The sequence below is a fragment of the Grampus griseus genome (genome assembly GCF_964374135.1).
Source record: "Grampus griseus genome assembly, chromosome: X".
Lineage (NCBI taxonomy): Eukaryota > Metazoa > Chordata > Mammalia > Artiodactyla > Delphinidae > Grampus > Grampus griseus.
In genome coordinates, this window is record NC_138999.1 from 16,797,158 (window position 1) to 16,804,994 (window position 7,837).

Below are 7,837 nucleotides of genomic sequence, written 5' to 3' on the forward strand. Positions count from 1 at the left end.
GACTGTAAAGAGGCAAAAGGGAATCTTTGGGGATGATGAAAGTATTCTAAAACTTGATTGTGGAAAGAGCTGCACAACCATATAAACGCAAACTGTTCAGTGACAATGGGGGACGTTTACAGTACATAAATTACACCTCAAGAAAGCTATAACAGGAAGAAAGGGAGGGAGGGAGGAATAGGGCCGGAGAGGAAAGGAACAGAAAAGCAACCACCAGGGAGGAAGAGTAAGCATTCTTTTGTAAAGACCTGTTTCAGCTACATTGACATGTACGTTGTTATACGTGTTTCTAACTGTGGAGTCATTCGTGATCTAAAAATCTGTAAAGCCCTGCTTCAGGGTAGTGACACCTGGAAAAGTGCTGTGTAACCTTGATGGGAACCCCAGGGATCTCGTTACAATGCAAGTTCTACTCAGTAGGTCTGGGACAAGGCCACAGTCCGCATCTTGAACAGGCTCCTGGGTGTTGCTGACGCTGCTTGTCTGCAGACCCCACTCTGAGTAGCAAGGAGTTGGGGTACAAATTGAGGCTGTGCTGGCAGGAATACACAGACTTAAGACTGTCATCACCAGAAGGATCCTTAGAAAAATCTAATACATGTTTCCCGAATGGACATGATCATGAGAACCGTCTAGAGATTCTTTTTAAAAATACAGATTCCTGTAATCAAGCCAGTGTGGTATTGGCATTGGCATAAGGACAGACACATAGATCAACAGGATACAACAGAGTCCATAAATAGACCAACACATACACGAACAGCTGAATAGTTGACAAAGGTGTCAAGGTAATGCAATGGGAAAAGAACAGTCTTTTCAACAAATGGTGCTGGAACCAGTGGACAACCATATGCAAAGCAATGAACCTTGATCCATTCCTTGCGTCATATATAAAAACTCAAAATGGACCTATAAAACTTCTAGAAGAAAACATAGGAGAAAATCTTCATGACCTTAGGGTAGGCAAAGATTTCTTAGAACACACAAAAAGCTCAAACTATAAAAGAAAAAAACTGATAAATCAAACTTCATCAAAATTTAAGTCTTCTGCTCTTCAAAAGACACCATTAAGAAAATGCAAAGGCAGACCAGACAAAGAGAAAATATTCACAGTACAGATGTGTGACAAGAATTTATACGCAGGATATAATGAAAAATTATTTTTAAGAACACCCGAATTAACATAAAAAAGAAAACTACTGACCAATCTTACTTGTGAATAAACATGTATAATTCTGAAATAAAATATAAGCAAACAAAAATTTCTTACAGCTAAATAAGCAAACAATTTAAAAAAATGGGCAAAAGATGTGAACAGACATCTCACATGCCAAGAAGCACATGAAAAGCTGCTCAATCTTCAATCAGCAGGAAAATGCAAAGTAAAACCACAGTGACAAATCACTATACAACCACTGGGATGGCAAAAAAAATTTTAATCCAACAAAAAATTGACCATACCAAGTGGCTGCAAGGATGCAAAGCAACCAGCCCTCTCCTACACCGTAGGTGAGAATGTCAATTGGTACAAGCACCTAGGAAACGTTTGGCAGCTCCTTTCCCAGTTAGAGCATTCATGTATCACATGGCCCAGCAAGCCCACTCCTGGGGATTTACCCAAGACAAATGCAAACATGTGTCCACAAAGCAGTCTGTACCTGAATGTTCACAGTATCTCTGTCCATAATGACCCCGAAACTGGAAACAAAACAACTGTGCGTCAGCAAGAGAATGGCTGAAGTGGCAATGCAGCAAAAACACCGGTACATTCTCAGTGAGAGAACTACTCTTCAGCAATAAAAGGAAGGAATTACTTATATATACACACAACATGGACGAATCTCAAAAACATACTAAGTGAAAGAAGCCAGAGAGAAAAGAGTACACTGTACATGACTCCATTGATATGAAATGTTAAAAGCGGCAAAACGAAACTACAGTCACAGAAAGCAGATCAGAGGCTGCCTGGGGCTGAGGGTGAAGCGTGTCTGCAAGGGGCTGTGATAGTGAGAAGTGTATACATTCGTTAAAGCACAGCTATCAGTACACTTAAAACAGGTGCATTTTCTTTGTATGTCAATTATACACACAAATCTATGCATAATAAATATATATCTACTCAATAAAACTAACTTAAAACATACAGGTTCCCAAACTCCTCTTCAGACCTGGCGAACTGGCATCTCCCAGGAGGAGGCAGAGAACCTGAATTTGTAACAAGCTGCCCAGATGGTTCCTAGGGTCGGACAACAGAGGGAAATACTACTTTAGTCCGCTTCATGGGGGCAGGAAAGGGAGGCCTAGTGACATGAAGGTCCCAAATAAATAGTTAGTGAGTGCCTCTGCTCCCAGGAATGAGTATATATCAATAAAACGAAGAGGGAACAGGGCAGGACAGGGAGGGGAGGTGAGAGCAGGGGTCGACATGGCCTGCTTCCTCCAAGCAGCATTTAATGGGCCACAATAAAAAGCAGTAAGTAAATTATTTCCATTTAATACAGTAAGAGGCCACTTCACTTTAGTAAATCATTTAAATATCATTCTGTCTACATCTCAACCTGCTTCTCAGATGCGTCCCTGGGTCTGAGAGCTTGAACAGGACTGTTTCCCAGGTGACTCTGCCTTCCTGCCACACCGATCTCCTGGTCTCTCTCACCTCCAGGTCTTCGCACAAGCCCTGCCCCCAGCCTGGAACGCTCTCTCCCCGACCCCAGCACACACACAGTATTGTCAGATGAGTAGCTACTTCCTGCAGGAAGCCTTCCCTGATCTACCCGGGTATCCTAGGAGGGACAATTCTACATGCCTTCACAGCCCCATCCCTCTTCATCTTTGGCAGCTGTGGTACTCCAGCTCCACGCACCCTTTTATTTTCTCTACCACTGTCTTCCCAGCACTCAGCCCAGAGCAGGCTCCCAGGAGGTATCTGTTGTCTGAACACCTCAGACATCAATCCATTCACACATGTGTGAGCCCCTTAAGTCTGGTGTCTTCTCCATCATCCTCTACTTGGTGAATAAAAGAATTCTTTTACTCAGGGAGAACAATAAAATACCTATATTTGTCACATTTGGTTCTGAGGGCAAAATACTTCCGGGGCTCTTCAGGGAGTGGCAGATCCGGACACTGACACCCCAGAACCAGGCAGGTCTGACTGGGCCCCACCTAGAAAAAGCATCATTAAAGCCATTGAGCCAACAGATCTGTGTCACAGCCACTGGCTGCCAGTGGAGACAAACTTGGACCTCATCATCGGGACACGGAGAACTGACTGGTAATGGCAGCCCTTCCCTTATCGACCCCGCTGGGATCAGTTTTAGGAAAGCTACAAGGGCTTAAACCAGTGGCTCTCAAACTTGAGTTGCATCAGAATCACCTGGAGGGCGTGTAAAAACAAAAATGCTAGACCCCACACCCAGAGATCCTGATTCAGTAGGGCTGGGGTCCAGCCCAGGAATTTGCACTTCAGACAAGCCCCCAGGTGATGATGATGTCACCCTCCATGCACCACACTCTTGAGAAGCCCAGCCTTAAAACGCTTTAACCACAAAGACATTTGTGATCTCGTTTATCAAGAGGTATTTAGGAAAAGTCTTGGTCGGAAGGCTTCAGTGCTTGGAATATGAAGGATCCGAGATCCTTTTGCTTTTCCATTCAGCCATCTGCAGTGTGTCTCCCCTCCTGATCACAAGATGCCGCCACGGCACCAGCATTATCTTCTCGCAGGAGACCGGGCAAGGTGGAATGGAGAGGGGAAGAATCAAAGCAGGGAGGAAGAGGCTCCCTCCTCATGCTCATTTCTCTTGGATGCCAGGAAGATCTCCAGCGGTCTTCCCTTTAAGTCTCCTTGGCTGGTACTGGGTTCCATGGCTGCAAGGGAGGCCAGGAGAGTGAATACATGGCAAGGGGGAATGGAACCACCAAGAACGACTCAGGCTTGAGGTGACTCAAGGCCTGGCCCTGGGGCTGACTACCCCAACACCCCAGCTCTGAAGAAAGAAGGTATAGCTGTTGGGAAGGCAGTCAACAGCCTGGCCCGCTGTTCATCCTCCTGTGTGGATGCCCCGCCGCCAGCCAGTGGTGTCCCCAAAGCCTGGACCAGCATGCTGCTGAGAGCAAACCTGGACCCGGGCACCAGCTGCTGAATAAACTGAAACAGCTCTCGGCCTCCTTTTTCCTTGTAAACTGAGACTAGTCCTGCCTTTGCCACAGGGCGGAGGGAAGAACTACATAAAAAAATGGTCTGTCCACTTTTTTCTTTTTCAGACTGAGCTCTGGAAAACTAGGGCTGTGTCGGCTCTCTGTCACACATCACAGGCCGGCACACGTCAGGCACGCATAAATGTCTGTGCAGTGGGCCAAGAGCTGCTTTTAAGTGCTGTCCTTAGATTCTGTAAAGGCTGTTTGTAGAAATACCTTCTGGGGATTTTTACACTAAAAGAGATGCTGCTGAAATAGAAGCTAGAAGGAAACGAGGACTAACGTAGATGACAAGCAGAAAAGACTAGCTGCTATAAAAATAGAGCAAAGAGTGTTACCAGGTTGTGATTCAGCTGGGCTTGGGTTTAGACAGGACATTCAAAAGGCACTGCCATGGAGGAGGGGGGTGCAGGTCAGCAGCCTCGCCCACACGACATGCTGCAGGGGTGACAACCCGACTGTGTCTCTCCTACTGACCTTGACCGACTGGCAGCTGTCTGCCTGGAGCGTGGGATCAGGTGGTGACTTGAGTGTGGCATGGGGCAGACGGGATACAGGAGTATCAGCATACGTGTCACACGTTTCTTCTCTCCCTGGATGAAATAACTGAGGGATGTTATTTTGGCCAAAAGAAATTGCCTGGGACCTCCCTAGTGGTCCAGTGGTTAAGACTCCATGCTTCCATTGCAGGGGGCACAGGTGTGATCCCTGCTCAGGGAGCTAAGGGCCCACATGTCACACGATACGGCCAAAAAAACAAAAACAAAAAGGAAAGAAAAAGAAATTGACTGGCCTGGTCTTTGTGGTCATTTGAAGGGGCCACAAACCAAACTCACCAGTCTTTTCCCGGCATAGAATGGCTACGCAACAGCTCTGACCCATGGAAGGCAGCGTGCTATGTGCTTCAGATGTATTTTTTTAAATATATATTTAAAAATTTTTATTCATTTATTCATTTTTTGGCTGTGTTGAGTCTTTGTTGCTGCGTGCGGGCTTTCTCTAGTTGCGGTGAGCAGGGGCTACTCTTCGTTGAGGTGCGCAGGCTTCTCATCGCAGTGGCTTCTCTTGTGGAGCACGGGCTCTAGGTGCACGGGCTTCAGTCGTTGTGGCACGCAGGCTCAGTAGTTGTGGCTCACGGGCTTCAGTAGTTGTGGCACACAGGCTCAGTAGTTGTGGCTCACGGGCTGTAGAGCACAGGCTGAGTAGTTGTGGCGCACGGGCTTAGTTGCTCCAGGGCCTGTGGGATCTTCCCGGACCAGGGCTTGAACCCGTGTCCCCTGCATTGGCAGGCAGATTCTTAACCACTGCGCCACCAGGGGAGTCCCAGATGTATTTTTATAATCCTTAATACAACCCTAACAAGCAGGTGTCATTCATCCCATTTTACTGACAGGAAAGTGAGGGCCTGAAAGATTTTTTTCCAAGACAACACAAGGGGCTGAGGTTCTGTGTAAAGATGCCTCTGGGAGGTGCTCTAACGCCTGGCTCCTGGCCCCTGTCCTCCTGGGGGTCTGAAGGATGAGTCTGCAGTCTCCAGCTGAGTCTGACATGTAGAGCCAGGTGAAAAGTGGTCTCCCAGGCTAAAACTGATACAAAACCTCTGCCATCAGAATGATCACTACTTTCTGTTTTAAAAACTAAGCAACCCCCCAAGCAGGAGCTTATACTATTTCTCTCAACCAAAGTGCACAGGAAAGGCAGGACAGGTCTTGTTCTAAGGGTACACCACACCCTCTCTCACGTGGCTCAGAAATTCCACAGAGAGGGCCTGCTAGTACTCGCTCCGTCGCAGCAGTAGGAGATGGGACGGAACGGGAGACAGATACCAGCAAGCCTGAGGACGGACACTGCTGCTGGTACCAAGCACCAAACACCACTAGCAGATTCATTAAGTAGGACCCTGACTACCCTCTTCTGTCGAGGTCACTCGTTCTGAGCAAGACGGCTTGCCCTGGCTGCCCATCTGGGCATGGCTGTAACCTCAACAGGGCTCAGATTCCATTCACAAGGCTTTGGCTTATTTCTTGCAAAACCTAACCTGGTACCTTGTACACAGCAGGCACACAATACCGGATGCCCCCTTAATACCAGCTAACATTTACAGAGCTCTCACTCTCGGCCAGGCATCGTGTTAAATGCTGTGCACACATTCTCTTGTTTAAATCTCACAACAAGCTATGCAGTTGGATTTATCATTCTCCCCTTCCACAGAGGAGGAGAGGAGGCTTCCAGGAAGGTGAACGGACTTGCTCAAGGTCACCTAGGTAATAAAGGGAGCAGAACCAGGATTCAAACCCAGGGCATCTGGCTAAAACAGCGAGCAAAAAGCTATGCTGAATGCAGACTACTTATGTCCAAGTGCAACCAATATTTTCTCACCAGCAGCAACAGTGATTAGCATGTTACACACTGATACAGTTGACCCTGGACAACACGAGTTTGAACTGTGCAGATCCACTTACACACGGATTTTCTTTTTCACTATTAAATACTATGGTACTATGATACCACGTTGGTTGAATCTGCGGATGCGGAACTGCGTGTACGGAAGAACTGCCTGAAAGGAGGAACCATGTACACAGAGCGTCGACTACAAGTTATACTGGGATTTTCGACTGTGGGGAGGTGAGCGCCTCTAACCCCTGCCTTGTCCAAGGGTCAATGGTATTTGCAGATTTTGAGACTGCTCTACCATTAGTGACTATTAAATACTGTTTCTGTTAGAGAAGAAGCAAGTGACTGAATTTACACATCTAGAAACTGCGCATTTGATTTCAGTCTCAGCACTTGTTCACACAGCAAGGCCGATCCAACCCAGAGCAGCTTCCAGCCCTGTGGCTCTGACTGGCCTGGCTCTCAAGGTCCTTGCAGCCCAGCCAGAGAAAAGCAAGCCAACCTGGGAGGGGGAATTGGAGGAAGGGGGTCAAAAGGTACAAACTTCCAGTTACAAGATAAAGAAGTAGGAGGGATGTAACATACAACACGATGGCTGTAGCTAACACCGCTGCACGATACACAGGAAAGTTGCTATGAGAGTAATAAGTCCTATAAGTTGTCATTACAAGGATTACATTTCTTTCCTTTTTCCCTTTTTTATTTGTTTTTATTGTATCTACATGAGAAGATGGATGTTAGATGAAACTACCGTGGTAATCATTTCATTATGTATGTACATCAAACCACCATGCTATATGCCTTAAACTTATAGAGTGATGTACGTCAACTATTTCTCAATAAAACTGGGGGAAAAAAAAAGAAATCCAGCCTCACAGTGACAGAATGAAGGCAGGTGACTTAGAAGGGCATTCCAAGGCTTAACAATGGCTGTTTGTCCATCTGTCGGATGAATTCCTGTAGCTGTGCCCCATCTACCAACTCATCCACTTTGAGAGCTAATTAAGAAGGATTTACAGCTAACCTGCTAATAGAAGAAGAGGAAAGGAAGGAAGGAAGGGAGGGAGGGAGGGAGGCCAAAGAAAAGCAAGGGGAGGGGGGTGGAGGGGAGGAGAAGGGAAGGGAAGGGAGATGACAAGAATGCAACAGGGAAGGAAAGCAGAATGGGTGGCTTATACTATAATTTCAGGGGGAAAATCACTGTTAAACAAGGATCTAAGAAAGCTGGCCCCAAATCTGTAGA